Here is a 25,541-nt window from a genome sequence, read left to right on the forward strand (position 1 = left end):
CATCCCTATTGTCGCGATTAAACACAGGGGCTACATGATAACGCAATGAAAGTATAAACCGTGATTGTACTTATGTACTATCTTGCCTTCTTTTGAAATTACTTACGTGATCAAGGGAATGATTTCTTTCTTTATTTGTCTCTGCTTCTTCTTCTCATTGCTTTAAATCTTGTACTTCTTACGAATATAAATACTTCATACCTTTCGTAACCAATCAACTAATTATTGTCCAAAATTTACAAGAACTTAATACTGTCTTGTTTTAGTATACAGCGCCACCTTTTATTGCTATTTTGTCCTGTGTGGTTGCCCTTTTCATGACTGTCATGTTTTTCCTAATGTGTTGCACAACAATATCGTAACAGACATAAATGTTATCACATGTGTTATTTAAAATGTCTGTTACGTTAACTTTTTATTTAAAAAAAAATACTTCAAATTATCTTCTGTATCCGAATCATTTTTTACATTGCTCTTCCAGATAAAACTATTCCCTGCGCATTGAAACATTTCATGGATTCATATGGGAGTGGGGGTGGGGAGGTAGGGCCGGAACAATACTTAAAGGCACAGAACAATGCTTAAAGACAAAGACAGGGAACAATACTTGAGGTCAAAGGCACAGAACAGTACTTGCAGTGAAAGGCACGGAACAATATATGAGGTCAAAGGCACAGAACAACACTTGCAGTGAAAGGCAGGGAACAATATTTGAGTTCAAAGGCAGAGAACAACACTTGCAGTGAAAGGCAGGGAACAATATTTGAGGTCAAAGGCAGAGAACAACACTTGCAGTGAAAGGCACGGAACAATATATGAGGTCAAAGGCACAGAACAACACTTGCAGTGAAAGGCAGGGAATAATATTTGAGTTCAAAGGCAGAGAACAACACTTGCAGTGAAAGGCAGGGAACAATATTTGAGGTCAAAGGCAGAGAACAACACCTGCAGTGAAAGGCACGGAACAATATTTGAGGTCAAAGGCAGAGAACAACACTTGCAGTGAAAGGCAGGGAACAATATTTGAGGTCAAAGGCAGAGAACAACACTTGCAGTGAAAGACAGGGAACAATATTTGAGGTCAAAGGCACAGAACAACACTTGAGTGAAAGGCAGGGAACAATATTTGAGGTCAAAGGCAGATAACAACACTTGCAGTGAAAGGCACGGAACAATATATGAGGTCAAAGGCACAGAACAACACTTGCAGTGAAAGGCAGGGAACAATAGTTGAGGTCAAAGGCAGAGAACAACACTTGCAGTGAGGCGGGGAACAATAGTTGAGTCAAAGGCACAAAACAATAATTAATATCAAGGAAAGGGAGCAAAACATAAAGTCAAAGGCATGGAACAACACTTGAAAGTCAAAGGCAGGGAACAACACTTAAAAGTCAAAGGCATAGAACCATACTTAAAGTGAAAGACACAGAATAGCACTAGCAGTGGCGTCTCGGACTTGCAAATAAAAGACACAAATGGTCGCGCATGCGTGAAATCACAACTGTTTTTCTGCATTTATACACTTTCTTTAGTTAGTAAAGCTCTCAAGCACGTCACTTGGAACGTTAAAGTTCTTCACAATCTCTAACTCGGATACTGAAATTTTAATTTTTTTACTCAACTCGCAAGGACACCACCTGGGGATGATATCGAGACGAGATGAGACGAGAGATGAAGTCTCCGAGAATGAACTAAAAGCGTTGGAAACTGGATTGAGAAAACTTGAGACCGAAAACGACGATAGTATTAAACCTTAGAGAGGAAGTTCTTTGGATGCTGAGCACGCTTTCCAATCGTGTCTCTTGCATCTTCGGGTCCTTACGTTCTTCCCACACGTATGCGCAGGTACTTCTTGTAAGGATTAGAGACATTGAACTGAGGCCGAGTATTAGGAATAACAAAGTCGAAGTCTTTGGAGTGTAGTGTGGATAGGGAAGTTGAAAGTTGAGGACAAGGGGGAGAAGGGATTTAGCCCATCATGAAATGAGGACTAAAAGTGGTAAACGTTGTAAGTGCCAAAAGCGAAAGTGTTGGGAAATCACATCGTTCCGCACATCAGCCCGTAAGAACGTGCACACTAGTGACCTCTTTACATGTTCTTTGAACTACTTAGAGGGCTACCAGCCACATTTCACGTTTACCATATTATAAAGCATGGCACATTTCATAGTTTAACGTGGAAAATGGTGTTTGAATTACTGTGGCACTTACAGCTTTTACCAATTTTAGTCTTTAAATACCATATTTGCCGGCGCATAAGACGCACCCCTTTATTGTATACATTTATGAGGAAAAAGCTTTATCACTGGATATTACAATTAATTTTCGTCTACTTTCAACAAATAAGTTAGGTAATCTAACTAGAAAAGAATTAATTATAATCTTCTTCAAAACCCAGACATTCATCTCCAGAACAAAATGGAGATTAACTTGAAACCTCTTCTAAATCATAATCTGAGTCCTCATACGACAACACAACTGTGATCGTCGTTGATAGGGATATGTCTCAATGCACAAAATTCAAACACCTTATTGGCCAAGCCCCGTCTTATACGTCGGTAAATACGGTAATATTACTTCACCCTTCACGCACACAGAAATAGTCTACACACAGAAAATTAAATGCATCAAATATACTATTTGATGCACCAGAAACACACTGAATAATGCACCAAAGTTGTTGTTTTTTTTTGTTGTTTTTTTTGAGCCTTTGCCAAGAATCAGGTATATAGTTTGATTCATTTTTGTATATAATTTGTAAAGGTAACGGCAAAGTGCATCATATGATGCAAGTGAACATTTCTTTTTATGTCGATTGTACGTACTTTAATGCATTCATTTACACTTTCCTGCATCTCTCTCGATTTGGTCTGAGCTACAGACTTTACAAGATTTTTTATTTCAACTGAGTCATTTACTTTTTTCGGTGTACATGGGGAAATTATTTATAATATTTTAGCTAGAAATATATTAAAACTTAAACATATTATATTATACAGGGTGTCATTAAAATGTTGCCCGCGAACCCCAGAGACGTGTAGTGGATATCAAAGCAAATAATTTGTCTCAGTACCATTTTCGTTGTTCGTACGTTATTTCGGCGGTACGAACGATCATAAAGGTCTTTGTAAAATTAAATGAACAATGTCAATTTTCGGGGTGGGGGACGACGATGGACCGGTTCGATCTCCCCCTCCTCTACGCCCATCCTTATATCTAGGGAAATAATTTAAAGGTGCAAAATCATGGTCGGAAAAGGTAAAAAAGGTTCTGAAAATGTTTTTAGAAAGGCGAAAAAAAGGTGCTGATAAAATGCCTCTTTTTCTGCGCCTTCTGTATATAATGCGCGCGGACCGCGTAGAGAACTGTGCTTCTGCCGAATAGATTTTGTTAAAGTTTGTGTTTTCTCTCGCGGGTTTTGCTACATTATCTTAGGAACTATTTGAGCTGCAATGATTATATTATACCATTTCATAGCTCTCGTTCTGCTCTACAAAATCAGACTATAGGATTTTATGTAGCTGCTCAAGTAGAGTGAAAATCATTTATTTTTCTGTCCAATTTTTGTTAACAAAGCACGAAAGAAAAGGAAGGAAAATGGTGCTGAAGCATCAAAGAGGGGGTAAAAAGGGATAAATGTGCTAATCTCACGAAAAGGTGCAAAAAGGTGCAACAAAGACTGTTCATTTTACTTGATTTCATGTCCTAAAATACTATCTCAAACGATCGGTGTGAAAACAGATATATTTTTGGAAAGTGCTGCACCTAAAAATCCTTAAAATCCGTTCCCTACTTAAAACAGTCTACAACAAGAGGTAGATCGTTAGTTGCCGGAAAAATCACTCTTATTGGCTATACATTCTCTTCATATGCTGACCAAGGCAGAATTTATTTTATTTTAAAGCATAAACTAAACGTTACGTTTCAACCTTCTAGCAAGGTCTTCTTCTTCAGAATCTGTACCAAATACAAATGAAATAAGGTACAAAACAGGAAGATATATATACACAAAAATAACTCCAGACACAAGATAATTAGAAAGTTGTTTATCTGGAACATTCCTTTCCAGGTGTTCCAGCAGGTGGCGTTGTCCTGTCAACTGTTGTTTCATCTGACAGGGGATTTTTATAAACATTTCCTTTCATCTGGAACGTGGTTGGACTCCTTATCTCATGCTCTTTTTCCTTATCCTTTCTTTCTTCATTCTTCTTCCTTCTTCTCTCCTCTTTCTCTCTTGTCCTTTCCACTCTTTCTAACATCTTCTTCCATTCTTTGTTTATCTTCAGTCCCTCATTCCAGTTCATTATGTCTTCTTCCCCTTTCTTCTCTATTTTCTTGGCCTCCTTCCATTTTCTCACTAGTACTCTCTTCTCCCTTCCTAGCTGCATTAGCCTCATCCCACTCTGTCATGTCCTGTTTCTCTCGGGTGCTTAAATATCGCATTTTTCTCTCTCTTAAATCGTACATCATCCCTTTGTTCTTTCAACCTGTCTTTCAGCCTCTTTTTTCTAAACATAACGTTTAGTTTATGTTTTAAAATAAAATAAATTCTGCCTTTGTCAGCATATTGAGTTTTTGGTTATTATGGAAACAAGGCTTAATTGTGTTACATTCTCTCTCGGGCGCGCCCACATTCGCTCTCACTTTCTTCCTCCACTCCCCCATCCCCCAGTGTGTCTGTTGTCAAAGCCGTGTGCAGGAAGACGACCCAAAAACTAATGAGGCTGCACAGAGCAATAGCCGTGCGTTATCGATCGCATGCTTATTGGAGATGAAACGCGGGAGTTGACTGCGTCCTGTGCGTACCTTGTCTGTGCGAAGGCAAGGTTCAAGATCCGGAAGATCATTCGGGTCCTCCACGCTTCAAGAACTCGGTCACCTTTCACTGTCAGAGGATTAGAACAGCTCATATCTCCGTTCAAGTATAGATTTAGGAGCCTTGAAAATCTCACTTTGGTCATTAAATTTGAAGAACCCGAACTTAGCGACAGGTTTACTGAAATCCAAAACCAATCATTCATTGGCATGTTTTTCAAATAAGTTTATCTCCTCTTCTCGCCAAACCCTTTCAGGACCTTGGCTCCTAGAACTAATCTCTCCAGGATCGATTCTGTCCTCAACTTTTTAGCAATTACTCGCAATATTGACTGATTGATTGAATTAGGCTATTTTACTTTGCTTGTGGCTAATCGCGACCAAGTGGATGAGTGATGATATGATGAAATTAATGAAGGAACGCTCACAAAGAATGCCCAATCCGAGATTATAACCCAAGATCCCTGGCGTCGTTGAACTTGAATTGTTGTAGTGTTTTGTAAGTCCACTTTATGCACAGATAGGCTAATTGGGACTGGACTGTAGTTTCAAGGAGAATCCGAGCCGCTATATGTGCCTCCACCTGGTTCCGAACCCGGCGAAGGTACATAGTCCTGATTAGCCTTTCTGTGCTTAAAGTCGACTTAAAACTTAAACTCAAAGAAACAACCACACGTGTCCGCAGATATGTCCAAGATACTTTCACCTTTTTATACATCAGTTCCGGAAGAGGTAAGCACTTAAAACAAAAGGTTTGCTAATATACTCGTATATACACCCCCCTCCCACACACACACATATAAATATATTGGGGTGGCATAGGAATGAGGAATGGAAAGAAATGTCACATGATTATATAAAAGTTTCCTAATATTATTGTAGGAATTGGTGCGGTGTAATTGAAATGCAATTGACAGAATACAGGGTTTCGAATATTTAAAAGAGTGTTTGGTGTCTGACGAAGAACCACGTCATCCACGAAGCATCACACGTTTTCTTACTTGCTTCTTATTCGGGGTCTCGACCAGTGAAGAATGTCAAGAAAGTCAAGAAAAGGCCAAGAAATCAACAGGTAGGTCAAGAAAGTCAAAGAAAAAGTCAAGAAATTTTGCTTGTTGTCAAGATTTTTTGCTATTTCTCACAGTATAGTGCAGCGGTGGCCAACCATTTTTGGTTTGAGGGCTAATTTACATTTCAAGAATCACTGGCTCTCTACTTATCTTATCAGACCTAACAACGAGAGCCTAAAAAAGGAAGCAAAGGGCCAATACCATAAAACTGACATTGATTATTTTATTTTATTTTATGTACGCGTATGTATGTATTTACTTATTTATTTATTAAATACGTTTTGGCTTCAGTACTGTGAGCCTGGCACCTCTTTTAGGCCGTATCTCCCCAGTTCATTACTAGCAAATGTTCATTCTTTTAATGAGAAGGTAAATTTTATTTTTACATAAACATAGTTACTAATGTGTAAATCACCAACCCTGAGACCTTCTGTAAACAAACCGTCTCACCGATTCGATGTATCACTCCTTCCCGCACGCATAGAACTCGCCATGTTGAAAGTGACACTACTTCCTTGCTGTTCACCTGATTATTTTTAGAAAATAACCAATGTTATAAAATATCATTATGTACACAAATCTCTAAGCTCATTGAAAGTTACAATGCATATTCCTACAAAATGTTCACACTTATCTTGCCTTGCCATGTCACCAAGTTATTTTACGAAGTGCACTATATTTGGCGGAACAAAAATCGTTATTAGGATGTTTGTCAAAGTTTCCAACCGCAATAAATTTACGAACTTTCTTTGTCTTGCTTTGATCATCATCATCAATATATTTATTGGGCATACAGCATTGCATATTGCTGTTTATGCTCATTATATATTTTATTTACATAAGATAGAATTTACATAAAATCTACAAACAAATTTCAAAATCACTCCTATCTATATCAAACCTTAGAAATATACATTAACATGTTATATAATTTTGTCTAAAAAAATGCAAGTAAAATATATTCAATTCGCATGCAAGAAAGAAGCCAAATTTATGGGAAATGATTACTGGTGCAAAGAGTTATCCATAAAGGTGAAGCAATGAGTTCAAAACAAAGAACATTTGGTTTAAAGTGAGACGTAATTTGCGGCAGCGAATCCCATACTACAAATTGTCCGTTGTTTTACCTTACATAATGAATCCTGTAACAACGCTGGATTTTCGTGTGGATTATTTTACTTCTATGAGTTTGCAATGCTTTCTGCATACACGTGGTTTTTGTTTACAGAAGGTCTTAGGGTTGGTGATTTGAACTTTACAATTTTATTCTTTCATAAACACTCATTTTAACAAAAGTATTTAATTTGTTGCTGGCCATCAGTAAAAGAAATACACAACTAACTTATTTTGTACTTTTGATCGCCCATTGTTCAGTCGTTCAATAACGAATTGTTGGTTACTCTGAACGGAGAAGGCAAAGAATATTTACATTTTTTATGGTTAATTATTATGTGATTCAACAAAGAAAGAAATTAACTGTTACAACAAAGCTCTTTTCCTGATACAACAGTTGAAAATACAGAGGGGTAAAGTAATAAAATATTTTGTGACTATGCATAATAAAATCCGTATAATATGACAGAGCACCGCGGGCTAACTCTCGCGGCTTGCCGGCCGACTACTATTCGCGATTAAAATTACCACCTGAGCGCTAGTGTCGCTTCCAATATGGCCGCTCTACGTAGGATAGATCTTTATTTACATTCAGGAGTAGTACGTAATAGCAGCGTGTTGTCATTGCTGGTATGGAAGAAACGTTTAAATTACGCGTTATATTTAAATATTGCGAATGCGATGTGAATTCCATGTGAAGCTGTGCTGAGAGCGAAGCATTTAATTATGATAATAAAAATAACACGGAAAACGCACACGAAACTAATGTATACGCACTGGTTTTTCAAAGCGGTGCTGTTTCATCTGCACTGCACCTCGGTTGTAACCGCCTAGCTGGGACTCTCAGAAATGATTTGAAAATAAAGCAATTCACTTGTATTACAAAGCTTGGGAGGAAATAAATGAAAACATGCTGTTGCAGTTTTTTCCTCCAAAGACACAGGCTGGTTTAATAACAACACCGGATAATGATAATAATAATAACAATAACAACAATTTCATTGAGGCTATTTTCAGTCTTCGCTGAAAATTAACATACTGAATGAAACAGCAACATTAGCATGTCAGTTATGTTTTTCTGACTTACCTTTATGATTACGAACATTAATTAATTCTCAAACTATTTTCATCTTTGCACTTAATCGACTTGCACATGTTCCAAATTACATTCATAATACATTGTTTTCGAAAAAAATGTTATATTCATAAAGAACAATTTAAAACTTACTTTCATGGCAATAAAATAATCTTTCCGAAAGTAGAGTGAACAGACTCGTACATTCTTCGTAATTTCCTTGCCGCATTTCAGTTATGCCAATCTTGTTTTCTCTGATTTATTTAAACATTTCATTTTGTTGATTCCACGGGGTGGAAAACACATGTAAGCTTTTCACTTGTCCTGAACAACAAAACGATTTAGAGCAAAAAACTGAACAGTATAAGCTACTTTTTCTCATGTTCCCCATGCTTTGAACGGCTTCAACACGGCGAAGTGCAGCGAGGTGTCCTACGTGGAGTGATTCCTGAAAATCTCACCAGATGGCATATCGGATAATTTTAATCGCGAATAGTGCGCCTCAAATCTCCTGCATATGGCCTTGAACGGCTAAACAGCACCAGCGAATCACAGACGTGCGGCGTTGCCGTATTCTCCATGGCAAGGCGTTTCACTCAACCACGCTGTCTCTTTTCCGTGTGAGATTTCGACATGGCAGTGCTGCGGTACGCTGCTATTGGCTATCGCCATATGCAGGAGATTTGACGCACACTCTAGACATGCATTAATATATAATTAAAGCAAGTCTAAATCTCTTGTTCAGTTTTAATTTTAACCGACCTTGTAGTAGGAGTTTTTCATTGAATAAAATATCTATTTTCTTAATTTCCAACTATAGGGGCTATCCACCGGAAGGAAGTGTCTTCGCGCAGACGCCATACTTGTAGCACAACAACTTCCGGTTCGTAGGCTCATAACATGCTGCTAAAGGGAGCTGAGATTGTGTCATGTATGAAAGGAACGAATGGGTGTGTACAAGGAGGATGTAAACTACGATCAGGGCTAAATAATCTTTCACGGATCTTTCTTCATCAATTTCCTCGAGATCTAGGCGCCAAAATTATTGCATTCAAGCTGTCAGGCGTGAAAATTGGAAGTCCATTAGCAAGGAGTAGACTCCCCAGTAATAACAACGGATGTGCAGGAAACCAAAAAGTCGGAACCTGAAAAAAAAAATCCCGGTCCGATCAAGATTTCGGAAAAAATGATAAGAGTTTAAAAGTAGTTTATTCCCTACATATTTTTTTTCTACTAAATGTCCGAAATTTATTGAAATTAGCAGTTTTTTATTCCAGAAATGCAAAATTGTGTCTATAATTAATATTTTTTTAGTATCGGGTAATGTTGAATATTTTCCGCTCCTATAATCTCCCAATTTAGTTGGGAAATAACATTATTTTTCCAGTTTTGAACGTTAGGACTTTAAAAATACCCCGTCCTGTTCCCTTCCCAACCAAAAATTTTGCTTCCCGCACCCCTTGCACTTCATTAAAGGTAGAAGAGTAATCATTAAAATCTTGATTTTTCTCTAGTGATATGAGCAAAAATATTACTTTTCCTTTCAAAAAATGCTCGGTCATGATCAGATAGGTTACACGTTACGTTCTTGAAGTACACACGAACTGTACTAAATTTTTATGTAACCAGATTTTTTTTTTTGTGTGTGTAACCAGAGGAAATATTTTTTTTATAACCAGACAATTAAGTGCCGGTACTATTATTAATTTTCGTCTTTTGCAATGGAAATATTTTCATCATTGATAGAGAAGAGGTCCTAGGTTTGAACACCATGGTCAGGCAATGGTGTGTCATTGTGTTTGTCCCATCAGTAATTTTTCCAGTTTATTATTCACCTTCATCGTCATGTTTAACACAAATAGCAGAAAATTGACTTAAAATAACAATGAGCGTTTTGTATTTCTACGTTCAAACAGGAACGAAACCGCATCCATCTGACTCGCCCTGACTGAAGAAAGAAGGAAAAAAGCTCCTTTTCCTGTTTTTTATATGCCCGTACATCTCACACTTTTTCACTTATGCATCCAAAGATTTACATGCTTTAAGCGCTCTCGCTCTGTAGGAAAAATTACTTTCTATTAAATATGGAGGCTACAAATATCGCAAATGCAACGACGATTAGCAAATGGATCTCATCCTGGAATAATGCCGTATTACTTCCTATATGCTCATCCAATTGATATGCAAAGGCCTCTACTTTGCCCTGATATCTCTTATTCTCCTCGTCGTCAAGTGCTTTTATATGATCCATTTCATCCGGTATACAAAACAAGAAGAAAGGCCACAAGTACGCGCTTGAATTACCCGGCCGCCGTGAACCGGAAGTTGTTGTGCTACAGTTCCACAATCGATTGTGCCGTTCGATATGTTTTTGTTTACTCGTGGATAGCCCCTATACCTAAGGAGGGGGGCGATTAAATAAATGTTAAGAAAAAAGGGAAGAAATGGTCAAGAAAAAGTCATAAAAAGTGAAGAATTTTGGATTTGTTGTTTTGGTAGACACGCTGTTATTGTTTCTTCATAAACTACATTTCCAGTTGCGGATTAACGATCTCCTCTCGTAGGGAAGCTGTTATTGGCTGTTGACATTAACCACGCCTCCAGTTGCGACGTCCACATAGATTTTGTAAATATGCCGTCCGTCATAAGCATATGGCATAGTTTCCATTCGTACTTTAAGGGCTTTGGAGAGACCGCATCATTTGCCGACAAACAAATGAGTTGTATAACGGCCGCGTTATGAGACGAGAGCGAACGGGAGTTCAGCCCTGGCGACCTGCATCCACATCCAATTGTTTTGCCCATTTGAATTGAGTGTTTTCCCCTTGTCGCTGCTGCCCTGACGCGTTTCGTTTCGTTTTTGTCTCCAGTTTCCCGTGGAACATGGCCCTGATGTGGCAATCGATATATCCAAGTGTGTGTGTGTGTGTGTGTGTGTGTAGGTGGTGACACCACTCCTCCTCCCGTAAGGATACAGTTGCGCAGAGCATCTATTCCCTTACGTCACCAGGTACTGCCATGGAACAAGTGTTGCCAACCAAGAAAAAAATTACAAATTTCAGTAAGTAATCTCTGAATTAAGCAGGACGCATTTAACTTTTTGTCTTTTCTCCAGACCTAATGCGCTTTTATTTGTTTCAAATGACTCGCCATTTGACGTCACCATTCAACACGAAGACTTTGAGCTTCCGCCGGAACGAACCCTGCAGGGCTCGAACGGAAAGGGAGATTGCAAGCCATGTGGCTACGCGGGAAACTGCCACGAAATGTTATAAGGAAGCAGATATGGCAAATAGTAGGGGAATTTAACATATTTTCAAGGTAATCCGTACAATTTTTCACATATTTTAGTTATTTTTTTGTAATAAATCTAGGCCAAAAGGGGCTAAAACCCCACAACTTCTGTGAATGAACTCAATTAACTGGGATGAAATATCGTCTTTTATTAGCTATTTGAAACGCTTACCTCGTCATTTTCCCTATTATTTGGACTAAGCGCTTTTATTTAATATTGCTTACAAACAAAAGTGTTAATGAATGAAATTAAGTTGCATGTCTTACTACTTACAAGCATGAAAAAAATTAAGCAAATGCCGAAAATTTCAACGGTCGCTTATTTTGTTGTTATGTTTCTGTGATAGCAATATTTCTTCTGAAAAATAAATTGCTACCTTAAGAGAGTGTCTTACAAGAAATTAGTATTTTAATGAGTTAAAATATATTTCTGAGCGTTAAGACTGAACAAGGAAAATGTACTGTCATTTATGTGCACAAATCTGATGAAATTGAATAAGTATAATGACATTTCATTCAGAGAATTTCACTCTAAACCTTTTTTGTTTAGACATTTCTTTCTGTCGAGGCAACTGTTTAGGACAGGGGTTCCCAAGCCAGTCTAACACTTGCAACTCTCTGTTAGTGCGGTTATGTTGCTTGCCTAAAGTTAAAAAATGAACATATATTTTAAAGTCAGAAACATTTTATGTGTAAAAAGTACAAAATAAGCACATATTTGGAACAATAGTATCATTGATTGAATTTCGGTGAAAATATTGGAATATTTCGCGGAGCTCCTGTAAGCTAGCCACGGCCCCCCAGGGCGCCGCGGGACACAATTTGGGAGTCACTGGTTTAGGAGATAATTGGAAACGTGAAGCCATTTTGGGGCTTTTGGCATTTTTGTGGTGGCACCAAAGTTTATTTCACATCTTTTATCAATATAAAAGGATTCACACCACTCAGATCTGTACCAGAATTGCCTACGAGATAGAAAGGTGGAGAGAAAAATGATGAAGCCTGAAATCTTCATGCTAACCTCCATTACATGATGTCATACACTGACTCATCAATGAAGATGCACTAGAAATATTGTTCCCTGATCTCATAAAATAATTTATCTGCATAATTTATCCTACATAATTTGTATGCACGTCCAGATATTATTAGAATAATTAAATCAAGAAGACTTAGGTGGGCACGCCATGTGGCACGAATGGGAGAGGAAAGAGAAGTTTACAGGATTCTTGTTGGGAAACCTGATGGTAAGAGACCAGTAGGAAGGCCAAGATGAAGATTGAGAGATAACATCGAGATGGACCTAAAGGAAATCGGTAGGGATGGAAAAGAGTATATAGATCTTGCTCAAGATAGGGACAGATGGAAGGCCTGTGTTGCTGTAGCCATGAACCTTCGGGTTTAAGAAGGCTAGAGAGATAGTTAGTTAGATCTCATAAAAATGATAAAAGTAAATTGTCTAGTAATTTTGAGAGAAATCCGACTTATTAAATGAACGCTATCAACTATATATTTTGTTTTAGGAGATCTGCAGCTTGTTTTGAAACTTAAACATGAAAATTAATTCTGGTCTTAAACTCTAGTTACGTGTCGTGTTAACGTCAGTATATTTTAAATTGTTTCATTGTCTTTTCAATCTTTCACCAGAACTTCAGGAGGCACCCCACTTTGTTTTCATCTATAAACTTTTCTGTTTTGCGAGAAGATGGCTCTCATATCAGATGCATGTATGCGTGCGATTTTTATTGTGCTTCATGGTAAATCTTATAAGGACATTTCGAAGAATACCATTTATGTGAGTACTATAATAAATATATTTTTTAATAAGTATAAAATATACATCAAACACATATGTGACTTAGTTGATTATATAATATAATGTTCATTTCATTATTTTCACATTTACCCTGTTACTGTTGATGCGAGAAATTAGAACAAAACATTTATCAAATTTACTCCTTTTTTAGAATTATATATACTACTTTGATAATGTCGGAGCTTGTTAATGTATAGGACAATATTGTATGCGATTGTATGACCGATTAAGAAAGGCGAGTCATGTTACCCACCTTAGATCAAACTTTGTCTCTTTAACTCTCAAGCTTAGTGAACTGCATTCGCCCTATTTCCATTTCTAGGAGTTATTTGATGTGCCCGGTGGAAACATAATGGTACGGAACTCTAGATCCAGTCCCGACTAGCCTATCTGTGCATAATGTGGACTTAAAACAAACTGTCTTCGTATTCAACATTTTATGTGAGATCTGAAAGAATATTAGAAGCACTTCATCCGGTTCTCACCGCGTTTGTAGTCAATACAGTCCACAAGATTCTTCCCAGGAAGAGCACACAAGGCCATGTTATCTAAAATGATGCTGCACCCTCCAAGCAAGACTTGAACTTGAAATTCTGGCATTCGATGAACTTGCACGAGCCTTGTTTGCACATTATCAGTCCCCTATTATTACTACTTTTTGTCATTAAAAGAAGTTGGCATACATACTTCTCGACATTGTAAATTCAGGAGGAGCCGTGGCTATCCCGCTGTTCTCCTCCTTTCCTCCTAGTTTTAATTATTCAAATAACCAATTTTAAACAATTAATAATAATTACCATTTTAATCATTGTATCATTATTAACCTTATTATTATTTGCGAGGAATAAGTGGCGGGCTTGTCTTAATAGTTCATCTGAATATTTTGTTTGGCTAATATTACTTACGAGCGATTGGACAGTCGTAGCTTGTTAATTAATAGGGGGATATTAAGTTATACGCCTGGATTAGCCCAATTGTGTTCAGCACTTTTATGTGGTTTGGTTTATCATAATGACGCATGGACATACGTTGAATTCTTAGAGATTTGCAGGCTAAGTGAACCAGCCATATCTGTGCAAATGCGCTCTCGTAAGCACCTGTGGACTGCAGAGCAAGAAGCGGTACTGTGGCGTTGTAAGAGGGCGGAGAGGAGAGAGTGAGGCAGGAGGCTGCGTCGGTTACGTTATTGCAGTGGGAAACCTCTCGTCTGATTCGTGAGTAGCAATGCAGCGTGGCATTGCAATCTCAGTGAATAATCTGGACTTCATCTACAGTGTAAAGTGACATCTGAACCGCCATATTTCTCCACCGGTTACAGAACCCAAGACTCCTTGATTACAAGGTGACGACGTTGCCACTGCACCACAGGAAGGCACTAACACTAGTCGAACAGACTAAACTAAACGGGAAGAGCCACGCAAGTAGAGAGTTCGGAAGTATAATTGCAGCCAACAGCTTCAAAGACAAGTATAACCAGATAATTAACCTGACGACACATTCATTCATCTTCCTCGAGTCGGTTGCCAGATTGTGAGATGGTAAGAAACACTCATTGGCTTCCAAGAAGCTCTGCATGTGTTGACCTGACCTAGGCACGTCCTTAGAGGAAGCGAAACCTAATGCTCTGTACAAAAGCTTTTGCCAGAACTTGATAGGTGTTATCTTACACATCAAAGCATTACTTGAGGCTTTGATGTTATTGCATCACTTGATTTTGAGCTTGTAGCAAATTTCCTTTCTCACTCTTGACGTGCAGATAAACATGGAAAGATACGTTCCCAGATCTATTTCCACAAAACTTGCGAATGCAAGTTAAATATTGTGAGTACTGAGGTTTTCTACAATGGTTTCTATATTTGTATAATTGTTAATAACGTAAAGTTAAACTACAGGGTGGCTCAATAAGTCACTTAACACCCTCAGTAAAAGGCCACTGCGGCATGGAATGTGAAAATGGCGATGACCAATCATTGCCTGGCCAAGGGGGAACCACATTGACGCCACCCACACGGTCGGCGGCCATCTTGATGTCCGCCATCTTGAATTCAACTTCAGAATTTTAAATGGGAAGGGGGTCGTGCGACATATCAAAATGGGCTAGAATTTCACGAGAAATGCAATGGTGAAGGTTTTTTCGGCGTATCTTTAACCTGTAAAAAGTTATGACTGAATTCTTGTACCAATTTGCTCCTTTTCGAGGTGTTAGAAAAATGCCTTAAAATTTGTTTAGCGCATCGGTAATGCATCGAGATCAAAGTGACGTCTAGGGAGAGAAGTTCGCATGCCATTGCACACGATTTTAATCGGATACATCCATGAAGAGCTGCACATTATGAATGGTTGTCGCGAACAATTTACAGTGTGACGCTTCCATTGAATTAAAAGTCCTTCACAGTGACTAGACAAATGTTTATGTTCATAAGGAAGTTCATAAACAGAATATGCGACCCTTGTCATCTGATATCTAACTTTGGACAGAAACTGCTTCACAACGTTCCCATAGTGTTCTGGTGTTCCTCCCTATTGAAAAAAAACTCTGTAAAAACTACCTACTTCCATAAGCAAGGATGAAAAAACCTGTTTATTTAACAAATCCAAGTAGCCCTAAGCATTTAAGGTTCCGTTGATGGAAAATTGACTAACCAATTGTGTTCCACACAGCACGCCACACCATTAACTTGCCAGCACTAACCATTCAGCTTTGATCTGTCGAAAATGGGTTATCAGATAAAAAGCATCGAATATTCTGTTTATGAACTTCCTTATGAACATAAACATTAGCCTTGTCACTGTGAAGGACTTTTCATTTAATGGAAGCGTTACACTGTAATTGTTCGCCACAACCATTCATAATGCGCAGCTCTTCATGGATGTATCCTATTAAAATCTTGTGCAATGGCATGAGAACGTCTCTCCCTATACGTCACTTTGATCTCGATGCGTTACCGATGCGCTAAACAAATTTTAAGGCATTTTTCTAACACCTCGAAAAGGAGCAAATTGGTACAAGAATTCAGTCATAACTTTTTACTGGTTAAATATACGTCGAAAAAACCTTCACCATTGCATTTCTCGTGAAATTCTAGCCCATTTTGATATGTCGCACGACCCTCTTCCCATTTAAAATTCTGAAGTTGAATTCAAGATGGCGGACATCAAGATGGCCGCCGACCGTGTGGGTGGCGTCAATGTGGTTCCCCCTTGGCCAGGCAATGAATGGTCATCGCCATTTTCACATTCCATGCCGCAGTGGCCTTGTACTGAGGGTGTTAAGTGACTTATTGAGCCACCCTGTATTTAGTATTTGAACAGATAAACGAAATAAAGATCGAACATATTTAGTGTGAAATATAGGAACTATGTTATGTTCTCATACTCTACTACGTATTTAAACGAGAGAATAATCAAGGGATCCGGGTTCAGTTCCTACTTTAAACTGTAGGTCCAGTTTGGGTTAGCCTGTCTGAACATAATGTGGTCTTAGAATAAAGGGTTTGGCATTCCTTCTAGTGCATCTTCAACACAGTTTTATTTCTTACTTTCTGTGTCCATTTCACACGGTGTAGTCTTCGCCATTGCCACATTTCTAAAGCTTCTATCCTGTTTCCCTGAGTTATTCTTAAAGTCAGAGTTTCTGTTCCGATCAATGCTACACATCACACAAAGCACTTCATTAGTCTTGTTAGATATTTGTTTGAAAGTCCACAAAAATGCACTTCTTCTACTTACTTCGCCATTGCTATCCTCATTTTGACTTTCGGATTACAGATGTCACTGATTATGACACATGCCAAGTATCTGAATTTATCAGCTTTCAAAACATTCGCCTGTCATACTCACATTTCAAATATTCTACAAAATTATATTGTTAAATGTAACCTTCCCCGAATGATGCTTCATGAATATTGCTTTATTATGTTCTAAATACTTATGGTTTAGTAACATGTAATATTGCTTGTCAGAAGTATAAAATGTAAGTGTAAATGCCTCGACTCATCTCACCCAACAGGTCGCTAGGTGCCGGGGTTCACCCCGAGTTGTAGCTTCCTGCAGATGAGGCCTGCTGGAAAAAAGGTTTATAGCAAAATACCATTACATCTTTTGTACTTTTGAAGAGAAATTTTCAACCACATCATTTTCCCAAACCCTATACGAGGCTTGCGTGACTTAAGGTGGTGAGTCGTACTTGTACTTTATCGCGAGGAAAACAAATAACCCTTTCTTTTTGCGACACAACGCGAGATTAGCCTGAATTGCAGTCCACAGGCAGGAACAAGTGTTTTGCTTGAATTTTACAGCTTTGTAAACACATTTATCACGTGTGGATTAAAGATCCCTGTGTTCCTGGAGTTTTAAAAGTAGCTAATAAAAATATAAGAGATAGATCACGTACACACGATTTAGTGTTGGAGTCTGAACCTGGATTCATGACGTGGTATGTTTCAACATCGATGTATAAAGAATGACAGTATACAGACAAATAAACATAATGCAAACCCGAACTAGGATACGCCTTCATGGCGTGGTGCTATGCACAGGGGAACACTTTACTTTTTTTTTTTTAATTATGTAGTACATAATCAGGAGAAGATGACAGTTCTACAAAGAACAAAATAGAATATGAATAGGTTTGATATTCCAAATTCGCTAACTTTCTCTTTTCCGGCCGTCAATCGGAACAAAGGAAAAATGTTCCAGCAGTTTGTTACCATAATATACCTCTGCCAAGTGTATATTTCTTCGTCGCATATTCTGACTTTGTTTAATTTTTGTATAAAGAAAGCTTTGAATGGTGCCTTCTGTGCGTCTCTCTCGTAGGCTTCAATTCCCATAGCCCACCCCTCGCTAAAGCGTCTGAGCCAGGCGCTATACGACAGGCCTTTTGGGGTCGCATTTTCATTACATTTCAGTGGAAATGCTGTTGGGAGATGGTCACTGTTACACTCGTGAAGTAGTAACAAATGAAGCGACTGGGATATATCGTACGCATGGACGGAAACAACACAGAAAATGCCAAAGCCAATCAGTGGACGACAAAAAAGAGAGCCTCAAGTTAGCAAGCCCAAATGAGGTGGTATTTGACCGTCAGAAAATACAGGGCACTATAGGATCATGTTGTAGAGCCCGCCACACCCATAATGTACAGTCACCGGCAATAAAAATGGGACTCCTAGATACTGAAATACTCGCTACCCTGCAAGGCGTTATGTGTGTTGCCTAACTTTACGGCGGTACCATTGGAAATTTGCTATTAAAATCCACTTATCGCCGTAGAGTTAGGCAGCACACATAACATAACGCCTTGCAGGGTAGCGAATATTTCAGGATATAGGTGCCCCATTTTTATTGCCGGTGAGTGTATTGTGCATTTGAGTTCCATTTTTATTATCAATAAACAGTATTTGTAACTTAGAAAGCTTTAACCACTTACCCCGCTTCGGTGACTGAGTAGGGTAGATCGGGGCAAGTTGAGACGGAGGCAAGTTGATACATTGCCATTTACGAGGGAACGCGCATGCGCTGGGCAATGTCCGTTAAACAGAAGACGCCGTTCAGCAGTCCCTATTGTCTGAGCGTGTACATAGCTAACGAAGAATTTTGTGGAAAGTTGATACGGCTGAATTGGGACAGGTTGATACGGTGTATTAACTTACCCCAGCTGCTTCTAATTATTATTATTATTATTTTTTACAGAAAATGGTCCGGGATTACGTCAAAAAGACCAATCGAGGAGAAATACCAGTTGAAATATTTAAGAAAGCCTACGCCGATGTCAAGAATGGTACCTTGTCACTGAGAGAAGCCACAAAGACATATGGAATCGACAAATGACTGTTATGAGGTATAAAAAGAAAAAAGAAGTAAACCAAAGTGAGGATACCAAAATGCGAATGGGTTACTCCAAACATCGTCAGGTCTTCAGTGAAGATTTAAAACTGCAACTAAAGGAATACATTGTCCACTGTTCAAGTATCTACTATGGTTTGACGCCTAAAATCATCAGAGAGTTCGCATATGAATTAGCAGTAGCTAACAAGGTGAAAATTCCTGACACTTGGATAAATAATGAAATTGCCTCGAAACAATGGTTTACTGCATACATGAAAAGGCATCTTAGAGTGTCTCTTAGAGAGCCTGAAGGCACGAGTCTAAGCCGTGGTACTAGCTTTAACCAACACAACGTAGGCATATTTTTCAATAACTTAAAAGCTGTTCTGGAGAAGTACAAATTTGAGAGCAAAGATATTGGGAACACCGATGAAACGGGTATTCACACTCTTCAGCGCCCTGGGAAAGTCATTGCCGGAAAGGGTGCACGTCAATTAGCCAAGGCAACGTCAGCAGAGAGGGGCACAATTGTAACACTTCCATCTGCCGTATATGCGATTGGAAACTCCGTGCCCCCAATGTTCATATTTCCAAGGGTCTATTTTAAAGATCACTTCATTCATAGCGGACCCCGTGGTTGTATTGGAACTTCATATGCCACAGGATGGACGACAGCGTCTTCATTTTTGCTATTTATGAAACACTTTCAGAGCCACGTGAAGGCAAGTAAAGATCACCCATGTCTATTGATACTGGACAATCATGGTTTCTCATTTGTCGATTGAAGTCTTGAATTTCTGCAAGGACAACGGGATCATTATGTTGTCATTTCCGCCTCATACTTCCCACGAACTCCAACCCCTGGACAGATCGGTTTATGGACCTTTTAAGAAGTTTTATTTTGCAGCAATTGACAGTTGGATGACCAGCAATCCAGGGAAGACCTTTACTATATACGACATACCAGAAGTCGTTAGTAGTTCACTACCCAATGCTCTAACACCAAAAAATATTATATCAGGGTTTCAAGCAACGGGATTCATGTCATTCAATCCACATATTTTTACTGAAGAAGATTATTTACCATGTTCCGTAACTGATCGACCAATGACCGAAAAAAATGAGCAAGATCGTTTACCTGATGGAAGTAGAATTTCTGAAACCAACGTCTTGGGATTAGAAGCTACCCCTTCCACCAGCAGTGACAATCTAGAATTGCATGGTGTGTCAGTAAGCCCAGAAGAGTTACGTCCGTATCCTAGGGTTGGAGAACGAAAAGCAAATCGAAAAGGGAAACAACGAATGATATCGTCAATTCTTACAGACACACCAGTGAAGAACAGATTAGAAAATGAAGCTTGAACAAGAGTTAACAATAAATAATTGAGATCAGAAAGAGTTAAGAAAGATTGTGCCATTCTTTGAAAAAAGGAAAAAGGGAGTCAGCAAATAATAGTAGCAAGAAAATAAATAATGGACCGACCGAAAGAGAAACTCAAGGTCAAAAGAAGAAAGTACCAAACAGGAAATATTTGAAAGAATAATAATTCAGAGTGAGAAGATGAAGACAGGTTGTGTCTAATGTGCCTCGAACCATTTTCAGCTTCTAAGCCTGGTGAAAAATGGATACAATGCATTTTCTGCAGTAGATGGGCTCAATTGAAATGCGGATACGATAGTTCTTTGTACACCTGTGTTCACTGTAAATCAGAAATGTGCATAACAGAAAGTGATAGTGACTGACTGCATGTGGGCCATCCATCATGATACGATATTTTATTCATGTTTGTATGCTTTTCCTGAATACTAAACTTTGATTCAAAATTACTTTGTATTTTGTCTTATTTAATCAAACTATGTCACATCGTTATCAACATACTTCAAATTAGTATCAACTTGCCCCATACCAGTATCAACTTGCCCCACGACGGGGAAAGTTGAGACGTTGCGTCCAGCGTTACTAATTAGGTTCTCGTCAGCTTACAAATTATATCTGTGAAATTTTTATGTGCTTTTCATAAAGGTAAAGAGTTAAGCTATCGAGTAGTAACATGTTTTATTTTCTTGCTAGCAACATAAGAAAGAAAAAAAATCAAACTCTCAAATTGGATCAACTTGCCCCAATCTCCCTTACTCTCTGTACTCGAGTCAGGATTCCGGTACCTCAGGTCGCATGTTCAAGTCCTGACCTGGGTACGAATGCTTCTTTATGAGTGTTCTTTCATCAGTTAAATGCAACAGTTGAATTCTTGATTAGCCAAAAGTTGCATAAATTGATGCAAAATATAAAGGTACAGAATATAAAAATATAATAATTTACACATTTATCTGTATGTTTTATCTTTTCATAAATATTTGACTAAACACCATGGCACAAAAGCCCTGCCAGAGCGGCCTTTTCATTTGGTGACGCGTGGTCAATGTATTGAGTTCCATCGCCGCTGTTTTCTGGCTTTCGTGACCGGAGTACGCTACTTCTTATTTTCAAGTAGCTTCCCAATTGTCCTCAAGACGCTGGGTCAACGCCGACTTTTTGGGGCACCCACCGGGAATCGAACCCGGGACCGCTCGCACTAGAGGCGAGAGCGCTAACCACTTAGCTACGCGGGAGCCGTAAGAGATCTATCTAACTTCCACGTAGGAGATTTGAACTCATGTTCTTTCGGATTCCAGTCAGCGCTCTTACCGACTGAGCTACGGTGAAACATTAAATATTTTTCTGCTAAAGAAATTTTTTTTGCTTCTGACTTCTCTAACGTTGTTATAATCATTCGGTCAGTACCAATGTTCTGGATGTTATGTGTATCTCGTATAAGAAAAAAATATTATTATTAATATTTATTATCTCAATAGTTTTACAATTAAGTCATAGAACATTTAATTTAGAACAATATTAATACAAATAATGACTTAATGCCTTATGTTGTAAATATATATACAGGGTGTCATTTTAATGGCGCCCACGGACCACAGATTCGTATAGAGGACATCAGAACAAACCACTTTTCTCAGTAACATTTTTCTCGTTGGTACGTCGATTGGACGCTACAGCCGTTCAAAAAAGACCGTTTTGCCGCCTGGATGCTGGCAACCCAACACAACTTTGATCGTATCTGTGACGTCATTTCCTGCTTCGGAACAGCACACGGCAGGATTGCAAGGAACACACAAATTTTGTGAAAAATGACAAACCAACTACATTATTAGCTGTAAAACGAAGCGAGAAACGTATCCAGAAGACGAACATCATAGCCTACCAGCCAGAAGATCAGCAGTCATCTCAGGGGAAGGGGGAAGTGAACCAACGATATGAAAAATCCTAAAAACAGTATTCAAAATGAAGTGTCAATATCGGATTTTGTCTCAGTCTACATGTCAAATATCAACAACAATAAATTTTATTGGACTTTAAGCTTACATGTGGCTGTTTACGCCCAGCTACATGTCAAATATTTGCAAATCTCGTAGCAAGGTTGATATCTACAGGTTTGTGTCCAGATGCCTTGTGGTACGTTTGTGCTAATAACGGAAGTATCCGAGGTTCACGTTGTTACATTACGGCTAAAATACGTACAACCAAAGTAACAACGTAATGACGAATCAGTAACGAATAACAGTATACTCTCCTGTTCACAGTTGCAAACTATTACAAACATGTGTATCCGGTGCGTAGATAAACGTAGTCGTCGGAGAGTTTGTGTTACTACTACTTATATCCCTGTATTTTCAACCATTTTTGCTACTTGCCTCATAATGCCCTGAATATACGTTATAGTATAGTACCTTTGGAATTTTGAGTTCTTTCATTTCTATTTTGTCATCTGTTCAGTGTGTCACAGACAACTAGTATCAGAAGAACGAAGTGGATAGACTAAACTGTAGATGCCAACTTGGTAACTAGATTTGCAAATATTTGACATTCAAGCTGAGACAAAATTCGATATGACCACTTCCACTTGAATTCTATTTTCTTTATATCATTTTTCGTATCGCTTATTTACTTCCTGTTAGGTTACAGAACGTGTTTTCTCGTTTTGTTTTACGGTACATAATGTGGCTGATTGTAGCTATGTCATATTTCACAGAATATGTGTGTTCCTGGCAACCCTGGAACGCATCGCTTCACGACGGGAAATGCTATCAAATGTTGTGTTGGGTTGCCAGCATTCAGGCGGAAAAACGAGCTTTTTGGAACGACTGTAGCGCCGAAACGACGCATCAACGAGAAAAATGTTACTGAGGAAGTTTGTTTGTTTTGATGTCCTCTATACTTCCGTGGTCCGTGGGCGCCATTAAAATGACACCCTGTATATACAAATGCTACATCTAAAGAAAATTAGATAAATTTACATGAGCATGTAGAGTGTTACATAGTAGCAATGAAATAAGTAAAGTTTGAGTGTTATTAAAAGAAAAGAAGGTGTATGGGTTTGGAGATGGGTGTGTATGGAATTACTGTTTGAAAAGGATAGGGATGAAAATTTAAATCATATGTGCGGGGGTGGGGGGTGGGTAAGCACTGAAAATAATATTACTGTGAGTTAGAATTTATAGGCATGTGAACGTAGAAGACGACAGAACAGCGCTTTGTTGGCACTGAGTTTGACCTTCGTCGGGAGTGAATTCCAGGTTACCGCTGGTAGGTACGAGAATGGCTTTTGGTCAAATCTGCTTTTGTTAGGTTTGGGGATTAGTAGGTCTCTATATAAGCGGAGCTTAATTGATTGATTTGCTTTATTTTACTTCGCCTTTTGTGCCACGTTTGGCTAATTTGCGAAGATGGGGATGAGTGATATGATGAAATTGATGAATGGACACTCACAAACATCCATGCCCAGGCCAGGATTCGAACCCGGGACCCCTGGCGTCGTAGCGCGATGTAGAGCGGAGCTTAAGCCTATTATACAATGGAGATGACTTGTTACGAATACTATGGAATACCTTATTCAAGTAGATGTAATGTATTCTCGAAGTGACTGTGGGTGTGTTGTAAAGCTTGCGCAATTGTTGAGGGTGCATGTGAATGGTTCTTAATCAATTGTTTTTCATAGTTTCAAGTTTCTTCAGATGAGTTAAGTTACCACCATAAATAAGACTAGCACCATACTCGAATACGGGACGAATAAAGGAAAGGTAGATTTCTATTGAGATATTTACGAATTTTTCGAAATATGTAAATGTGGTGATAAATTTTACGGATATAGTTATTTATTTGGAGGTTAAAATTTAGTTGGGGGTCGATAATGATTCCGAGATACTTCAAATGATTGCTGAAAGGTACTCTGGCGTCATTAAGGGTAATATCTATCGTGTTAGCCAGGATTCCCTTACCGGTGTGAAGCACCATGGCCTTCGTCTTTGCAACGTTAAGCTTCAGATTGTTGATGTTGTACCAATTTAATACTTTGGGGAATGAGTTTTCCATTTTCTCCTTTACATCCTGGTACGTTTCTCCAACATGGACGAGAAGGCAGTCATCTGCGTACAGAATAATCGATAAATCTGAATTTATCAGAAGAGTTACTAAATTGTACTATAATAAAACTGTAAATTGTATTGGAAATGGAGTGAAATGCTAATAGCAGAAAAAATTGATGTCAGTACGTGAACTACATGCATAAAGTTTCGTGGAAGCTATAAATTATCAGTAGTCAGTTCGTTAAAAGGAACCTAAACTAAAGAACTATGGTCCTGATTAGTACCCATGGAACATATTGCGTTTACAAAGAAAACAATTCCAACTTGTTTACTTTTGAAATCAACTCGGTACAATCATTCTAGTTTCATTCATTCGGAAGTTTTGTCGATTTTTTGAAACCTCTTAGTTTTGGAGATAATATGGTCGAAATCATTATTGAAATTAATCTCCTTCAACAGTAAATATTTGCAAATTGTGGGGTTACACTTTGGATTGATGTGTTCGAGTTGATACGGTACTCTTTTCCTATCGCCACTACTGGGTGTTGTAAATTTTTGTAGTGTATGAATTTCATGCTTATGCATAAATCGAATGAACAATGTATGGGTACATTTCTAGGAGCAAAATTTTAAATTTGGAGACTAATTTATCAAACTCCGCGATCTGTCACTTCTCTCTCTCTTTTTCTCCTACTATCCTTCTTTCTACATTGTCTCGCTCGATCTTCAAGCTCTTTTTCATGTTCTCTATCAGACACATCCTCTCTCTCTCTCTCTCTCTGTCTTCTACCTCTGTCTTTTTTGTCTCCTACTACCTTTCCATTTACCTTTTCTCACCCTGTCTTCTTGTCACGAGCCGGAAATAAAATGATGTGTAATTAAAAACTCCAGCAGTCCCCGGGTGACGAGAGGTCGCCGGGGGGAGTCTGGATCGAGAAAGCGAAGCGCGAAGTGTCTTGCGAGTGACCGTGTTAAGTTGGTCCATCTAAAAGGTTCGGGCGAACCCACTGAGGACACCTTCGATGGACCGACACAGTGCCACGTCGTGACTCAGCCGAGGAACCATGAAACAGGTACAGTGGTGACACTTTGGGTTTCTCATTATCAGTGT

At 38.6% G+C, this 25,541-nt stretch overlaps 1 protein-coding gene across 2 annotated transcripts in view; it reads left to right on the forward strand.

The window, feature by feature from the left end:
• Positions 1-25,541, forward strand: part of LOC145987661 (uncharacterized) — a 457,555-nt gene that overhangs the window by 142,438 nt on the left and 289,576 nt on the right. The gene's annotated exons all lie outside the window — the stretch shown is intronic.

This window comes from Lepisma saccharinum, chromosome 5 (genome assembly GCF_977018435.1).
Source record: "Lepisma saccharinum chromosome 5, izLepSacc3.1, whole genome shotgun sequence".
NCBI lineage: Eukaryota > Metazoa > Arthropoda > Insecta > Zygentoma > Lepismatidae > Lepisma > Lepisma saccharinum.